The sequence below is a fragment of the Labeo rohita genome, chromosome 18 (genome assembly GCF_022985175.1).
Source record: "Labeo rohita strain BAU-BD-2019 chromosome 18, IGBB_LRoh.1.0, whole genome shotgun sequence".
NCBI classification, from domain to species: domain Eukaryota; kingdom Metazoa; phylum Chordata; class Actinopteri; order Cypriniformes; family Cyprinidae; genus Labeo; species Labeo rohita.
Window position 1 is genome coordinate 18,583,379 of NC_066886.1, and position 18,232 is coordinate 18,601,610.

General features: G+C 38.0%; 1 protein-coding gene across 3 annotated transcripts in view; it reads left to right on the forward strand.

Moving 5' to 3' along the window:
- The first annotated feature begins 6,200 nt into the window (after positions 1-6,200).
- b3gat1a (beta-1,3-glucuronyltransferase 1 (glucuronosyltransferase P) a) overlaps positions 6,201-18,232 on the forward strand; it is a 107,739-nt gene continuing 95,707 nt past the window's right edge. Inside the window, exon 1 of one of the 3 annotated variants that reach the window (XM_051135785.1) lies at positions 6,201-6,731. The gene's annotated coding sequence lies outside the window, so the exon portion shown is untranslated. Of the gene's footprint in view, positions 6,732-8,371; positions 8,577-18,232 lie in introns of those variants that run through there. The other 2 variants (XM_051135788.1, XM_051135786.1) reach the window with 2 other exon arrangements.

Sequence of the window (18,232 nt, forward strand, 5' to 3'; positions counted from 1 at the left end):
GAAATAGCATAAAGGAAGTTTATAATAGTGTACTGAGAAAAGTTATTACTTTAAGGACATTGTTTAATCCACAGTGAAAACAAGAAAGGGCTAAGCTTAATATAGCATTTAATAATAAAAGTCAAATTATTAAATTAAATTAAATGTCATCCAGTTTACTTAGTAAATATCACAGAATAATATATTTTTTAAAAATGGGAAAGAGAACTGGCAATGCATATTTAGGATGGGCAGAGGATTGACTGGAAGAAGCCATGGTCTCATGATGAAAACGTACATCTGGGAACTTTTTGCCAAGATGAGAAATAAACACTAATAAGTTCATATTACTGCCGTTTCCAATAGAAATTAACACTAGAGGCGGTAAAACAGTGAGCTAGAAGGTTTTCGTCCAGGATATCCCTGTACTTGGCCGCATTCATCTTTCCCTCGATTGCAACCAGTCGTCCTGTCCCTGCAGCTGAAAAACACCCCCACAGCATGATGCTGCCACCACCATGCTTCACTGTTGGGACTGTATTGGACAGGTGATGAGCAGTGCCTGGTTTTCTCCACACATACCGCTTAGAATTAAGGCCAAAAAGTTCTATCTTGGTCTCATCAGACCAGAGAATCTTATTTCTCACCATCTTGGAGTCCTTCAGGTGTTTTTTAGCAAACTCCATGTGGGTTTCATGTGTCTTGCACTGAGGAGAGGCTTCCGTCGGGCCACTCTGCCATAAACCCCTGACTGGTGGAGGGCTGCAGTGATGGTTGACTTTCTACAACTTTCTCCCATCTCCCGACTGCATCTCTGGAGTTCAGCCACAGTGATCTTTGGGTTCTTCTTTACCTCTCTCACCAAGGCTCTTCTCCCCCGATAGCTCAGTTTGGCCGGACGGCCAGCTCTAGGAAGGGTTCTGGTCGTCCCAAACGTCTTCCATTTAAGAATTATGGAGGCCACTGTGCTCTTAGGAACCTTAAGTGCAGCAGAAATGTTTTTGTAACCTTGGCCAGATCTGTGTCTGTGCCTTGCCACAATTCTGTCTCTGAGCTCTTCAGGCAGTTCCTTTGACCTCATGATTCTCATTTGCTCTGACATGCACTGTGAGCTGTAAGGTCTTATATAGACAGGTGTGTGGCTTTCCTAATCAAGTCCAATCAGTATAACCAAACACAGCTGGACTCAAATGAAGGTGTAGAACCATCTCAAGGATGATCAGAAGAAATGGACAGCACCTGAGTTAAATATATGAGTGTCACAGCAAAGGGTCTGAATACTTAGGACCATGTGATATTTCAGTTTTTCTTTTTTAATAAATCTGCAAAAATGTCAACAATTCTGTTTTTCTGTCAATATGGGGTGCTGTGTGTACATTAATGAGGAAAAAAAAGAATGTTAAATTATACTAAGTGACAACTTAGATATTTGATTTGAATCAACTTAAAATTTTAAGGCAGCTGGGTTACTTACTCATCTGTCAAGTTTAGCAAACACAAATATCTAAGTTGTTACTTAGTACAACTTAACATTTCAAGTTGACTAAACTTATTTTAGTTGACTGAACTTAAAATTTTAAGGCAGCAGGGTAACAAATTATTTTAAGCTGACTCAACAAATTGTGTTGTTTTTTTTTTTGGTTTTTTTTTTACAGTGTACTCACCCTCATATCATTCAAAACCCGTAAGACCTTCAAAAATCTTTGGAACACAAATTAAGATATTTTTATGAATTCAGAGAGCTTCTGACCCTGCATAGACAGCAATGCAACTACCACGTTCAAGGCCCAGAATGGTGGTAAGGACATCATTAAAATAGTCGATGTGACATTAGTGGTTCAACTGTAATTTTATGAAGCTACGAGCGCAAAGAATGAAAAAATAATGACTTTATTTAAACAATTACTTGTCTTCCGTGTCAGTCTTCGTCACGCAAACATGAGAGTACCACGTTTGAGAGTATTTGCATTGTGGTACTCTAGTGAACGCATGCCAAAGACTGACATGGAAGAAATTGTAGAACAAAGTCATTATTTTTTGTTTTCTTTGGCCAAAAAATAATTAAATTAAGGATCATTTTTAGATTAAAATACTGATGTAATCAAACAAATGAACAATATGTTTACATAAAATACATAATTATTTAACTTTCCAACACTGATTGCACTGTACAAATTGAGGAACTCGTAAAATACATAAGATTTAGCAAAAATCGTATAAATTCGTACGAATGACATTGTGCGAATTCATACGAATTAGCTACCTCGTAAAATACGTACAAACTGCCATGACATCGGGTTGCTTTTTCTGTCATTCCAATTCATATTCATTATCCAGTGGGACATGGCCAATTCAATTCCAATTCATCTTATTTGTACATTTTGTTTGTATTCTAAGTGCTCGCTGGTTCCCTCTCTACAGCTGACTGACCTCAGTGCCTGTTGACAATCATCCTCTGTGTCACACTTGAATAATTTCTCGTCTTCTGGGTGAGGCTGCACAAACACTGACTTGTCTTATGCTCTCATGCTGTCAGCGGGTGGTACACCACAAACTAATGTTTATTTAAAATGTCTCGCCATCGTATTACTCCAAGAGCTCCAAATGTTCTCTCACCACTGGGCTGACCCATCGCATTAAGAGGGGTTTGTAAACTCTGCCTGTACATATTTATCTCGACGACATTGACCCTAGGCCTGGGCTTTTGTATCGCAGGATCCTTTCTGCATCAAAAATGCATCAGGAAGTATATAATTAATGTTAACGTCTGATCGAAAAGCGAGTTTGTTAAATCATCCGCTTATTACAATTAACTGGCATGAATGTATTGACATAAAATCAAATGCATTCCTGACATAAATTCCCTTGTGTTTTCATATCATCAGCTGTAAAACAGAATAGTTGATCTCCCATCTAAATGATTAATTACTTTGAGCTTGAAAGACTTTGCCTATACATTATTCATCAGTATATAAATCAGTTGTTACCAGCACAATAGAAAGGACTTTGCCAAGGCCAGAGTTAGAGGTGACACCGATGCATATTTGATCATGTGCTCCAGATTGCACAGAGATCCATCTGTTCAATGTACATGTGCTGATGCCGTTGGCCGCATGTCCGAATGTTTAATATTCCCACACGATTCCAAAATGTCGCTAGGCTTTTTGGAAATGAACCCAGATGGAAAAGTCCTACGGAGAATTGGCTCTCAAGGGAGGATGGAAAGAGAGGCTATAATAAAATGACATTTATAAGAGTCACATACAGAACTGTGAGCAAATATAGAAACTAGGTACGTTTTCTGAAGAAAATGTGACGGGTGCTATTTTGTCTCAAATTAAAAATAGCTCACCCTAATGTCTGTATGATATTCTGGTACTGGAAATATGGCTGGAGTGTGCCGTTATATGATTGCTAGGGTGTTTCTAGGCACTTGTTATTCATGTTGGCTGGGGTCTCTCTAATACCCTCATCTCAAGATGCTCCTTACTCCTTTTTAAGGCAAATTTATTAGATTTTTTTAGCTTGTTTTTCATATGTAGGCAGATGATCTTTTTGAAAAAGTCTAATAATTTAGAAAATTCATGCCGCATGCTATAATTATATATAATTTGACATGTAACATTTACATTCATGCATTTAGCAGAGACTTTTCGCATTCAAGGTTTGCACTTTATCAGTTCATGAATTCCCTGGCAATCAAACCCACGACCTTGCCGATGCTAGCGTCATGCACTACATGCCTTTGAAATATCATACGTATCTGTATCCTTTTTTTGGATCCCTATTCATATTACCAGTAATATGCAGAAATTTTGCCTGGAAGAAAAAGAAATATATGAGATAATAGAGATGACTACATCATGATTTAAAGGGATAGTTCACTCAAAAATGAAAATTCTGCCAATAATTACTCACCCTCATGTCATTCCAAACCCGTAAGACCTTAGTTCAACTTTAGAACACAAATTAAGATATTTTAGATGAAATCCGAGAGCTTTCAGGCCCTTCATGCACAGCAACTCAACTGAAAAATAGTCCTTGTGACATCTGTGGTTCAACCGTAATTTTGTGAAGCTACGAGAATTATGATTTAAATGAAAAAATTTGTCTCTTTCATTCATGAGAGTACCATGACACATGTAATTAATTAATAGCAGTAAGTAATTAATAACATTTTTTTATTTTCCGTGAGATAATCTAAGGTGAGAACTTTTACTCCTAAAAACCATTAACAACTCCTTTACTACTGTTGTAACAAAGGATTTCAAACACTAAATTTTTAAGCATGAGACAATTAAACATTAATAATTAGTTTATTACAGTGACAATGAATGAAGACCTTACTATTTGTACAGTATATTATGTATTAACAATAACTATAAACAAATATAATATGTGACCCTGGACCACAAAACCAGTCTTAAGTAGCACAGGTATATTTTTAGCAATAGCCACAAATACATTGTATGGGTCAAAATTACTGATCGTTCCTTTATGCCAAAAAATCATTAAGATATTAAGTAAAGATCATGTTCCATGAACTTATTTTGTAAATTTCCTACCATATATATATATATATATATATATATATAAAACTTGATTAGAATTATGCATTGCTAAGAACTTCATTTGGACAACTTCAGAGGCGATTTTTCACCCTCAGATTCTAGACTTTGAAATGTTGTACCACGGCCAAATGTTCTCCTAACCTAACAAACCATACATCAATGGAAAGCTTATTTATACAGCTTTCAGGTGATGAATAAATCTGAATTAAAAAAAAAAAAAAAAAATACCCTTATGACTGGTTTTGTGGTCCAGGGCCACATATAAGCACTTTGTTGCTGCATGCTTATTATACTTTTTCCAGTAACTTCCTTTGCTTTGTGTTAAACACAAAAGAAGTCAAGAACAGACACATTTTAGATGCAGGAAGGATCTTGGGATACAAAAGTCCATAAGTAAAACGGATTTGGAATTACATGAGGGTTAGTAAATGTGACCCTGTCTGTGAAATCCAGGCTAAAGTCTCAAAATTTAATTATGAGATAACAAGCATCAAAGTTTGATTTTAACCATTATTTTCACTGATTTCAATCTTTGACATGGTCTTACTTACTCAATATTAAAGATATCAAAGTTTAATTTTGACAGAACGTTCTTTACCTTATGAAGAATGACTTTATGTAGAAAACAGTAAATCAAAAATATATAATATATATATATATATATATATATTTTTTTTTTTTACCTGATCTCATGATGAAAACATACCTGTAGGAACTTTTTTCACAAGAAGAAAATATGTGCCAATAAGTACATATCACAGCAGAAATTAACACTAGAGGTGGTCAAACAACAAGCACTTGTAATTTGTACACAATTATGATTACAGCTCCATATGTTTCACTTTCTGGACATAACAAGCTTGCTTGGTAGCTCAGCTGGCATGGAAATTAGACATAGGATGTGGAATCCTTGGGTACGAATCCTGTGATAAACATGATGCACAATGAAAGAGCTGAAAGATGAGAGATCGAAAAACAAGCTAAAACGGCATGCTCGCGATTGCGTTTTTACGTCACATTCGCTTTTGTTCATATCGGGTAGGTTTAGGTGTAGTGCAGATGGTACGTTATTTTAAAACATCGCAAAGTATTAGATTTATAGTGACACCCTACGGACATTTCAAGTCAGAACTGCAGTGACACACAAAACCAATGCCACATAACATGTAACATTTGGGAAAAAACAAACACTCGTTTAGCAGCACTTAATGGACATTTCACATTGAATATGTCACGAAACGTGACATATTCTGAAAAACTTCCCACAGGTACGTTTTCGTCATGAGATCAGGTTGAAAAAAATTGCTGGCTTTAGCTACGTCTTCAAAGCAAGGTTCACAAATGATGATATTTTAGGTGAACCATCTGTTCAAATAGTGGTGCATATTTCAAATACGTGTACTTCACTATTACTTCAAAGTACAGCAGTGACATACAAAATCTTCATGTATAATTTACAGTCCAGCAAAATGTCCTCTGCCCTGTCTTACGTACAATGACAGGAAGACATGTCAAACAATAACGTACATGCACTCGTGCAGAGAGCCACTAACATCCACTCAATTTGTCCACCAAACCTATTTGTTCCCCTCTTGCCCCCTCACACTCCCTCTCTCTCTCCCCCTCCTTCCCTCACAGCCCACCCTGCTCTGAGCCATAATGGTACATGCCATTAGTGAGCACATCTTGAGCAAGGAGGGGGTCTCTGCCTCGCCGAAGAGGCTACGTTGGAGCCACATAAACACATTCACAGATGTGTCTCCATGCGTTCTGACAGCCCGACCGAGCCGCGCTGAATGAAGACAGAGAAATCAGGGGGAGAGAGACGGAGAACAACCACCAAGCAAATTACCACACCATTACTGCAGGGTCTTGCCCACATCCCTCTCTCTCGGACTGTGGGCTTGAGTGAGAGTACGTCTGACAGGGAAGAGAGGAAAACGGAGGAGATCTACCGGCAGATTCGTCCCCAAGGCTCCTAATTACAGTCTGTGTTTCCAGTTTGATCCAGAAGCCACAGCACAAACAAATACAGGGATGCTCTGACTAAAAACAAAGAGGAAAAAAGGAGAAATCAAGAGAGACACACAAAGACAAAGAGTGAGAGATGGAAGGATTTTTTTAATGAATGAAGCATGCAGCAGCAGCAGCATGTGGTGGAAATAACTGCATCTACGTAAGGTAAGACAAACCTTCTTTGTTTAGTTTGTGATAGAGAGCACAAAAAGGCACAGAAATTCGGTGGTGACGAGCAACAACAGAGGCTGAGGCTGCTGTTTCTCCCTCACGATTGAGAGAGACTGCTGCGTGGATGAGCCCTGGAGAATAAGCCATGCATATGTTAAGATGTACACGGAGATGAGCTTGTGACAGAGACCTGAGGCAAGCCTGAAGAAAAGGATCGCTCGTAATCCGTACAGAGCTCAAAGAGCACCGTGGTGTCGGCTAGAAAGACTCAGTCACCAGCTGGGAACCTTGAGAAACAGTCGTGTTTGTGTATATATTCGTGAGTCAGTGCTCAGTATGGATCCGTTTTGTTTCTGATGGATCTCTTGACAATAATGTACGTAGCAAAGACTTACCGCTTTTTGGATATTAAGTCCAGGTCATCTGCAGTTCATTTTATATTCAGTTGCACCTACTCAAAATAAATGTCATATCTGAAAACCAGACGCGTATCATGACAAAAGAAGTGTCAACACTAAAGCCACACGCACCGCTGCTAGTTCTAATCTACACCTGAGTATTAGTGTTCAGTCATTAACGGCTTAGTTTAGGGCCCCTCCCCCCACCTGACCCAGTGTCAAAACAACCCCGCATGCCGAAAAACAACCCTGGGAACAATGCACGGCCGGCGCTTAGCAAAAGCGTGATGCTAATTAGATGGAGAACGCGTTAACAAATATCGGTGCCATCAACACGCTCTTTTATTGTGTAAAACCCAACACTGCCAGCTGCTGAAGTAATAACAACCGTAGCTAAATATGTAAATCATTACATAAGAGCAGGAGCGATGCCGCTCCAGGGCAGGAATATGAAGCCATTAGTAGAGATGTGTAGCAATATCAGCAGAAAGTACATCTCTTTGAGGATGGAGTTCCACATTAAGGAACAGATTGGGCGACTCTTACAGGAAAGTTTAGCTTTCAGAGATGCAACTGTGAGATGAAAACATACAAGGGAAATAACCTTGTCATATTTTGGTTGTATTATACTAAAGTTTTGAGGAAGTTCTGTCCTTTATCATTATGAACATCAGTGTTATCATGAAACGCCATTCGCAACCCATTTTACTTGCCTAATATGATGTATTCCCTAGTGAAACAGGATTTTCAATGGGAGAAATGGGGCAGAACTTGATTTTATTGAACTGGGAATTGATTGGATCATAAAAAGCAGGCATTTTGTTCTACACTAGACTGGATAAAGACCTGAATGTGAGATTTCAGTGATCTATTGAGAACTTTTTCCATCTCTGGTACCTACTTTTGAATGGATCTTGGATCTTAAGACTTTCTCAAGTTTTCTTTTTTAAATCTATAGTGATTACAGTTTTTTTTTTTCCTAAAATCTGTTACATTAACGCTAACCAGCACTGAATTATTACTGCCGTGATTTCTACGTCAGTTTATGTAGTCAGTCACTTACCTACAACCACTCAGTTAAGCTCATTTGCAAGAGAAAACAAATGTGTAAAAAATATTATAGAATTATAGTATATCACATTATATATACTAAACTATGCTACCAGGTGAACTTTGCTGTTAAGCTGCCTCTCTCATGGGAGCTCTCAAACCACTCAAACATTTTTAGCCTGCGCTCTGCTTGGTGGTGTCAGTACATAGCACTGACGGCTTGTATTTCACCTTCAGCAATATTAAAGACTCACAAACATAGGGCCCTATGATTTCTGTGATGCGGAAAACGTGGATAGAATCGCGGAATCCAGTCATAAAAATGGAATTTACTGTATAACACGGAATGTCATGGAATTTGCCATATTTTGGACGAACAAATCAAAAGGAGGTCAGTACACTTAAATCAAAATGCGATATGAACTAGTGTCTGTAAATATTAAGCAACAAAAATACTGTTTTAAAAATGAGTCCTGCATGTTCTGCATGTCTCTGTGTGAATGAATAGCGCAGACGTGCGGTTTTTGTTTATTAAACAAATACTTAATCGTATGTGACGCTCGCTGTGTTTTCAGCCTCTGTCCCCTCAAAATATGAGTACATGAACACATAAACATAATCTTGCCTTTCGAGAAAAACTATTGTCATATCATATACAAACAGAAACATACAGGTCTTCACAGCAACTCATCAAAATAAAAGTTTAGTTTAACTTGAAGAAATTGTGACAGAAATATATTACTTAATGTAATGATAGTACTACTACTACTAATAAATAAAATTATTATTAAAACATTATTTTTAAGGAATATTCACCAGAAAAAAAAATATATATATATATATTTAAAAAATAAATACATAATAATTATTTTTTAAATAAAATCAATTAATTAGAGATTGATTATTACAATTTAATGAGACCATTAAAATGGAATCCATAAAATAATTGGAAAACACAGAATTTGGTGAAAATAAAATTGAGTTTGAGAAAAAAAAGAAAGAAAAATATTTCATAGGGCCTTAAAATGTAATTTTCTGTTGAACTTTAAAAAGAATTGCTGGTAAATAAGTTTCATGATTTTGATTAGACATGCTTTTTGATTCTAGTCTAGAGAATGAGTCTAGAAAAATTAAAACAGAAATAAATGGAATTTGCGAAACATTCATACTATGGGGCAGATTTACTAAACAGGGCAAATTAGCGCTAGAGTGCAATTCCATAAAAGCACCAATGGGAGGGGAAAATTCTGTGTGTGATTTATTAACAATGCAAACAATAAACAACACAACGCAGCCAGAAAATTTTCATAATGACCAGCGCAATCTACCAAGCGCAGTGCAAATTACTGCCTGCTTTATGACATGCATTTATTGGGCGTTAAATAATGGCGCAAATACCAGTAATTTGACAAGCACAAACGTTAGTAAATCACGTTGCATGATTAATTTTAATACTCTCCACCCATAAATTTGGGTCTGAATAGGAAAAACCAATAAAAAGCATATTCAATAAGGTCAAGTGCAAAAATAACTGCATCTATGCCTTTTCAGCACTAATTCTGAAAACCAGTGCATCTTTGGTAAATCCTGACAGTAATATGTGACCTGGACCACAAAACCAGTCATAAGAGTAAATTTATTTTAAAATGCATACACTGAAAGATGAATAAATAGGCTTTCCACTGATGTATAGTTTAATAAGATAGGACAATATTTGGCTGAGATACAACTATTTGAAAATCTGGAATCTAAAGGTGCAAAAAAATCGAAATATTGAGAAAATTGCTTTTAAAGTTGTCTAAATAAAGCTCTTAGCCATGCATATTACTAATCAAAATGTAAGTTTTAATATATTTATGGTAGGAAATGTACAAAATTTGGTCATGGAACATGATCTTTACCTAATGATTTTGACCCATACAATGTTTTGTTGGCTATTTCTATAAAAATATACAAATGCTACTTAAGACTGGTTTTGTGGTCCAGGGTCATATATTCTAATACCAAAAGATGGTTTGTGCTGGCTCAAGCTGTTAGGCCCCAAAATATTCAGCCCAGTAATCTATAAAACCCCTGAATGACCAGCCATAACTCATGCGATCATGAAGCGCTCGAAAGTACCAAAGGGACAAAGTATACAAGCCAACAATATCATTCTACTCCTTAGATAAATCAGTGTGGTTGCAAGGAATTTTGTATTAAGCAGATTTCAAAGTCCCGTGGGGGAAATTCACAGTGTTTCTGTTGAAAACAGTTCTGACGTAGGCATCTGAAAGAACACTAGGCCGGGGCTGCTTGCTGCAGGCGCTCTTGGCCTCCCTCACACACACTCGTGTGCCCTCTCACCCAAGTTCACATGTGAACGATTTGTTCATGTAGTAGACAAGCAGAGTGATTCAAACCGCAAGTGTTATCTCCCATTTCGCTCCCTTTTTTCGCAGGAAAACCTGTTTTCATATGTGTCACACAGGCAAGGTTAGTTTACTGAGGGACTCTAAGCTCTTGAAAGACTGTAAAGCGATTCACAACGCCATCTGAATCTCCATGCCATGAATATTAACCAGCACAATTGTTCCCTGAGTGACGCTACCATGGCTGCATTATTCATTCTCCCCGACGCTGCCACAAAGAGTTACACACCGCTATGGCCAGATCTGCTCTGTACCAGCTCGCGGTGCCCGAAGTGGAGCGCTAACAACCATAGCTTTCTCTCAATGGACGGCTAATGAACAGCTGAGAAACAGAATAAGGAAGAAGGAAGAGAGGAAAAAGGCAGGAAAACAGATTGCCAGGCCTCAGGCTGGGCTGTTATTCTGCCTTCTTGAATTCAGCACTGCGGGGCTTTGAGCTTGTGTTTGGCTGCCATCTCTGGCCCACTTTAGTCGTGCCGTCGTAGACACACACGTAAACACACTCCCATTACTGAACCATAACACCCCCGGGGACAGCAGCTGTTACCCCCGGAAGAGCTCCGCTCATAGTAGCAGAAGAGCTAAGAAGCTAAAGCGAGAATGCCAGGCCATATTTCCTTTAGCGGTGTCTCAAGTGGCCGCCCACCCTCCGTGTGCCAAACAACTTCATTCGTTCATGCTGTATACGGCTCACCTTTTTCTTAATGATGTCTGGCAGCTGTACACTAACGGCACAGTCCTATAATGCTGAGTCCTGATTTTCTTGTCAAGAGAAGGTAATGATTGCCTGTATGTGTGAATGTGTACACTTCGCTAACCACCATCATAACATGACTGACATGCATTCTCAACTCCTTTCTGAAGCACATGGGTGGCAGGGGTCCAGGAGCATGCTGTTCATACACACCTCACATGTGTTTGACAAAAGTAAATGGGATATTCCATTTTGGAGGCGAGAGGCATAAAAAAAAATGCAACATCTTTTTTTACTTTAATAGTCTACCATCGCCTGCTAACGTGTTAAAGGGATCACTCACCCAAAAAAATGAACATTCTGACATCATTTACTCTACTTGATGCTGTACAAAAGCTTGCTGGTTTTCTGTGAAATACAAATGAAATTTTAAAGAATACAGCCCAAAACAACAATGGATCCAACCAGCTTTCATTATATGAGGAAAAAAAAAAAACCCACCAAGTCATTTTTTTTCAAAACATTTTTTTTGTGTTCTACAGAAAAAAAAGAAAGTCTGATAGATCTGGAAATTTTGATTTTTAAATGCACATTTTTTCAATTACTCCATCTTGTATTCTCAATATACAGTGGGTACGGAAAGTATTCAGACCCCCTTAAATTTTTCACTCTTTGTTATATTGCAGCCATTTGCTAAAATCATTTAAGTTCTTTTTTTTTTCTCATTAATGTACACACAGCACCCCATATTGACAGAAAACACAGAATTGTTGACATTGTTGCAGATTTATTAAAAAAGAAAACCTGAAATATCACATGGTCCTAAGTATTCAGACCCTTTGCTGTGACACTCATATATTTAACTCAGGTGCTGTCCATTTCTTCTGATCATCCTTGAAATGGTTCTACACCTTCATTTGAGTCCAGCTGTGTTTGATTATACTGATTGGACTTGATTAGGAAAGCCACACACCTGTCTATATAAGACCTTACAGCTCACAGTGCATGTCAGAGCAAATGAGAATCATGAGGTCAAAGGAACTGCCTGAAGAACTCAGAGACAGAATTGTGGCAAGGCACAGATCTGGCCAAGGTTACAAAAAAATTTCTGCTGCACTTAAGGTTCCTAAAAGCACAGCGGCCTCCATAATCCTTAAATGGAAGACGTTTGGGACGACCAGAACCCTTCCTAGAGCTGCCGTCCGGCCAAACTGAGCTATCGGGGGAGAAGAGCCTTGGTGAGAGAGGTAAAGAAGAACCCAAAGATCACTGTGGCTGAGCTCCAGAGATGCAGTCGGGAGATGGGAGAAAGTTGTATAAAGTCAACCATCACTGCAGCCCTCCACCAGTCGGGGCTTTATGGCAGAGTGGCCCGACGGAAGCCTCTTCTCAGTGCAAGACACATGAAAGCCCGCATGGAGTTTGCTAAAAAACACCTGAAGGACTCCAAGATGGTGCGAAATAAGATTTTCTGGTCTGATGAAACCAAGATAGAACTTTTTGGCCTTAATTCTAAGCGGTATGTGTGGAGAAAACCAGGCACTGCTCATTACCTGTCCAATACAGTCCCAACAGTGAAGCATGGTGGTGGCAGCATCATTCTGTGGGGGTGTTTTTCAGCTGCAGGGACAGGACAACTGGTTGCAATCAAGGGAAAGATGAATGCGGCTAAGTACAGGGATATCCTGGATGAAAACCTTCTTCAGAGTGCTCAGGACCTCAGACTGGGCCGAAGGTTTACCTTCCAACAAGACAATGACCCTAAGCACACAGCTAAAGTAACGAAGGAGTGGCTTCACAACAACTCCGTGACTGTTCTTGAATGGCCCAGCCAGAGCCCTGACTTAAACCCAATTGAGCATCTCTGGAGAGACCTAAAAATGGCTGTCCACCAACAATTACCATCCAACCTGACAGAACTGGAGAGGATCTGCAAGGAGGAATGGCAGAGGATCCCCAAATCCAGGTGTGAAAAACTTGTTGCATCTTTCCCAAAAAGACTCATGGCTGTATTAGATCAAAAGGGTGCTTCTACTACATACTGAGCAAAGGGTCTGAATACCTAGGACCATGTGATATTTCAGTTTTTCTTTTTTAATAAATCTGCAAAAATGTCAACAATTCTGTGTTTTTGTGTCAATATGGGGTGCTGTGTGTACGTTAATGAGGGAAAAAAATGAACTTAAATGATTTTAGCAAATGGCTGCAATATAACAAAAAGTGAAAAATTTAAGGGGGTCTGAATACTTTCCGTACCCACTGTATATGAGGTTTTGATGTTGCCTTGGTAATGTTTCATTAATGTTTCATTAAAGGTCATGTTCTTGTGAAACGAAAAACTACGCAGAATGGGAAAAAAAGAAAAATGAAAAGCTTTCAACCCTCTCAAGTAGTTCAATTAGAACACTGAAGAAACTATTAATGCAATGAGTAATGAGGAGGCAAAGTCCTCACTTTTTTTTAATTAAATGTAAATTCAAGTCACTGTCATATTTTCTTGGTCAAATAAACATTACTTACTCAACCAGAATAAAAATCGATATTGTATTTTTTAAATTAACAATGTTATTAATAAGATATTCCTTTTTTTTTTTAACCAAGTATAAATCTCATTTTCATTTCTCATCTTATTCCAAAACAATAACTCAAGGAAGTAACAATTTAAAGTATTTATTTAAACAATTATATATTTTGTTTATGAACTCATATTCAGCTGTTCTTTTTCATAATAAACTTATTTCCAGATCATTAGAGCTCGGTAAACACTGGTGATCACAGATGCGGAGACGTACCTTCAATTTCAACAAGCTGATTGCTCACTAAAAACCCACAGATCATGTTTTCAGGCCATGTTTTAATTAGTCTTCCCATTAACGTCATTATATTGTTCATTCAGACTGATGCAACGTGGAACGCACACACAAGAGCACAAGAGGTGGGATTTATCGCATGAACCAATCACAGTCAATCATAACCAGTCATATCGCGATAGAAGTATCGCCTCCTCTCATGTGACTTTCCCCCATTCATTCTCAATTACCCTCTCACCAAAGCCACCAAGCGCTTTAGGGCATCTGTTAAAACTCAACGGGTTCAGGGGAGGCGAGAGAGAAGCGGACTCCCACTGTAACTTTACCTGCTGGTGTATCCGTTGGACAGTTTATTTTAGAAAAACGAGTGATTTACACGTTTAATAATATTTGCATTGTTTTATTTATAGTACTATGAATTTTTTCTGATCCAATTTTTGAGGAGACACTGCCTCCCTTGCCCCGTCGGAGGAAACGCCCCTGGTGTACAATAAAAAGAGAGAGAAGAAGTAATCTGGGAATATTCCCTGCATGAAATTAGTGAGGAGAATGTTCAGAGCACAAATCCTGTCTATTCTTACTCTTCTTACTTTCTGAACCATACTATATAAATGTCTATAAAGACAAAATGTACTTTTCACAGCGTTCTGGATGAGAATGCAAAAGGAGCACCAAGAGCCATGAGGGAATAATAAGCAAATGACCTTTAAAAACAATAAAGTCTCCCTTTAGTAAATCTAATTCTGCTAAGTATCTGTCCTCCGTGTCTGTCCTCTGGAAAAGCAGTGATACATAGAGCCCCCTCCCCACCTGTGCTATTCCGTCTGGCAACAGCCCCCAGTCCCTCAACAACAGCAGCTGCTGCTGCTGTGCTCACGATACGAGCACTGTGAAATATCTGAGACCAATCAGATTCTCTAATCCTGTAGTTTCACTATATAGTGACCGTGACCATTTCATCTCTGGACACCGAGTGCGCTCATATTTAATTTGAGTCTTCAGTCGTGTCCTTCTTACAGTACGAAACAGGATTGACACACCAAAGTGCCTGGCCTTAATGATTTGGGTAATTCAGTTCACGTTGTTTTTTGGCCTCTTGCATTAAATGTACTATGTGTAATTATGTTTAATTAATAATAGTAATGATATTTTAGTTAATAAATATTTAAAATTATTCAATTGCAATGCAATGCTATTGTTATTTAAAAATGCCTTGATTTGATTAATCATGGAGTTACCAGCACTACAGTAATGCTTGCTAATCAGCATTTGCTGTATTATCTCATCTTTGTGAAATTGAATATATAACAATGCAACAAACTAGCCTTTTAAAACTGCATTCATAATTGCGCCGCAGAAGCACTTGAACTGCAAAAAGAGGTTTTGTGTTTGTCACCGGGTTGCTTGTTGTAGTAGTTTCTCTAATGACCTGCTAGTTAAAGTAGTTACAGATAGCCTCTTTAAAGCTTTTGTGGGCTGTCGAGCATGCTGGTAGAAATTACGGCTCCTCTTTTGTGTTATATTCTGGCCAGAACATTGCAGATCACATCAGCATCAACTGGCATGCTGGGTAGTGTCTAATGCGACACTGTGCTGCTTTCAGCTGCCTCTGGGTTTTGTTTTCGCTGAGCACGATTCGTGACCTGTAACGGACCTTGCATGTATCTGACAGATAAACTGATGAAACTAGATAGTATTTAGTATGTTAATGATTTAACGATTTAACAAGATATTAAACGAGAGTTTAAACACTGCTTCATCAATAAGACAACACTATACTCTTGCCTTAGGCTTTAATTATCAGTTTAAAAATGGATTTAGTCAACATCAGCCTTCTTAGCTCTGAATTAAACTGTGCTCCTTCACTTTGAGGTAGGAACTCAATTATCATTTGAGCTACTCAAATGTGAATATGCTAAAAAAATAGTCTATTCATTTTGAATAACTCATAGGCAAATTGCTCTTGAATGCAGGTTAATTTAAACTCTGTACTCTAGATGCTTGCCAAGAATGATACAGTTGTGTAATTTTGGCTTATTAAAAATACATGCCTCTTATAAAAACACCAAAACGTAGCTTTGCAGAATTATGCATGTTATTTTTTATTTAGTACTGACCTGACTAAGATATTACACATAAAAGACGTTTATGTATAGTCCACAAGAGAAAGTAATAGTTAAATTCATAAAAATGACCTTGTTAAAAGGTTTACATATGCTTGATACTTAATACTGTGTTGTTACCTGAATGATCCACAGCTGTTTTGTTTGTTTGTTTGTTTGTTTAGTGATAATTGTTCATGAGTCCCTTATTTGTCTTGAACAGTTAAACTGCCCACTGTTCTTCAGTAAAATGTTTTAAGTACCACAAATTCTTTGGTTTTTCAACATTTCTGTGTATTTGAACCCTTTCCAACAGTGACTGTATGATTTTGAGATCCATTTTTTCACACTGAGGACAACTGAGGGACTCATATGCAACTATTACAGAAGGTTCAAACGCCCACTGGTGCTTCAGAAGGAAACACAATGCATTAAGAGCCAGGGGGTGCAAACTTTTGAACAGAATGAAGATGTGTACATTTTTCTTATTTCGCCTAAATCTCTCTCTATTTTTTTTTTATTTTTTTAAATAAATTTAGTACTGACTGCCCTTCAGAGGCAACAAAAGAAAAATATGTTACATTTACCCTGATTTTTCACCCCCTGGCTTTTAATGTCAGTGAGCGTTTGTACCTTCTGTAATAGTTGCATAGTCCCTCAGTTGTCCTCAGTGAGAAAAGATGAATCTAATGATTTTCTGATGCAGGAAACTTGCTGTGTAACCCACCTGGTACTACCCAAAAAAACACAAGTCGCAATATAAGAGGTCCAACACTTTTACATTTTAGCAAGCTAAAAATGGCATGCTTGTTTTAGCAAATGTGTTTTTATCTCATGTTGCCTTTTGTCAGTTTAGGGAAGGTGGTCATTTTCAAATGCGAAACAATAAATATTTTAGCGCCCCTCACTGGACTGGATTTCGAACTTTGGTGATACATGAAACACTCAAAGTAGCAAAACATTTTCAGACGAATGTTGATCTGTTTTGGATGCCAATCACTAAACATTTCACTTTGAAAGTGTTGCGAAACACGTAATGTCAACGTAATGTCATTTCTATCATGACAGCTCTCAGAATGCATATGACAATCTTAATGTATTTGTTCTTGGTTGAACAGATCTGCTACACTGCTGAATTGCTGCTGGACATTGGTTATTGCTGTTGTTGTACTGTAAATTTTTGCTACTGCTGCAAAGCAAGCACAGGAACTTGCTACTGCCAGTGCATTTAGTGATATGGTGCTGTATCTATACAGGTGGAGCTGGGGAGGTGGAGGGTTTCAGAAGAACTGCTCTAGTGAATGCTAACCAGCCATTAAAATGTAAAACAGCAAGCTCATTGGCTGCTTATGCAACATGAACTAATCAACTTGTGCCAAGTAGTTTTACACTGTGAATTTGCATTAACGACCTATCAGCCTGCGCCATCTAGACTTTCATGACAGAACTTGGCATTTTGCAAAAATGTTGCCACAGGTGTTTTTTTCTTCCAATGAGCTCAGATTGGTAGTTTTACTACAGTGCACTCATATGGAATTCAGCACTGAACTGTTTTAAATAAACTCATGATAAGACACAAATGATAAAACACTGCAATATCATCATTAAAGTGAAACAAAATTTAATTCAATATGAACACTGTTTGGGCGAGCCAGTTAAAATATAGAAAAATGGATATTGTGCAGACTCAAAAGGGGTTATGCATCACGGTAATCATGGTGAAATTTACAACATTAGTAATGTGTACAGACATCCAAGTGAGCCAGAGGGCTTGCAGCAGCTTACACATTCAGTTTAAGCAGGCCTGAGCCAAATTCACCATCATTTGACTCTGAAAGCGCACTGAATCTCTGAAACTGGGAGACACGCCACTGGCCACTTTCATTTACCTTTCAAACGGCAATTTAATATGCTACAAAGATTTATTCACAGAGGACTATTTTCTGCCTTGGCTTGGTGTTTCACACACTGCCCTGAGAGAGTATGTGTGTTTATTACATGGCTCTCTGGAATATTTCATCCTGACTAGT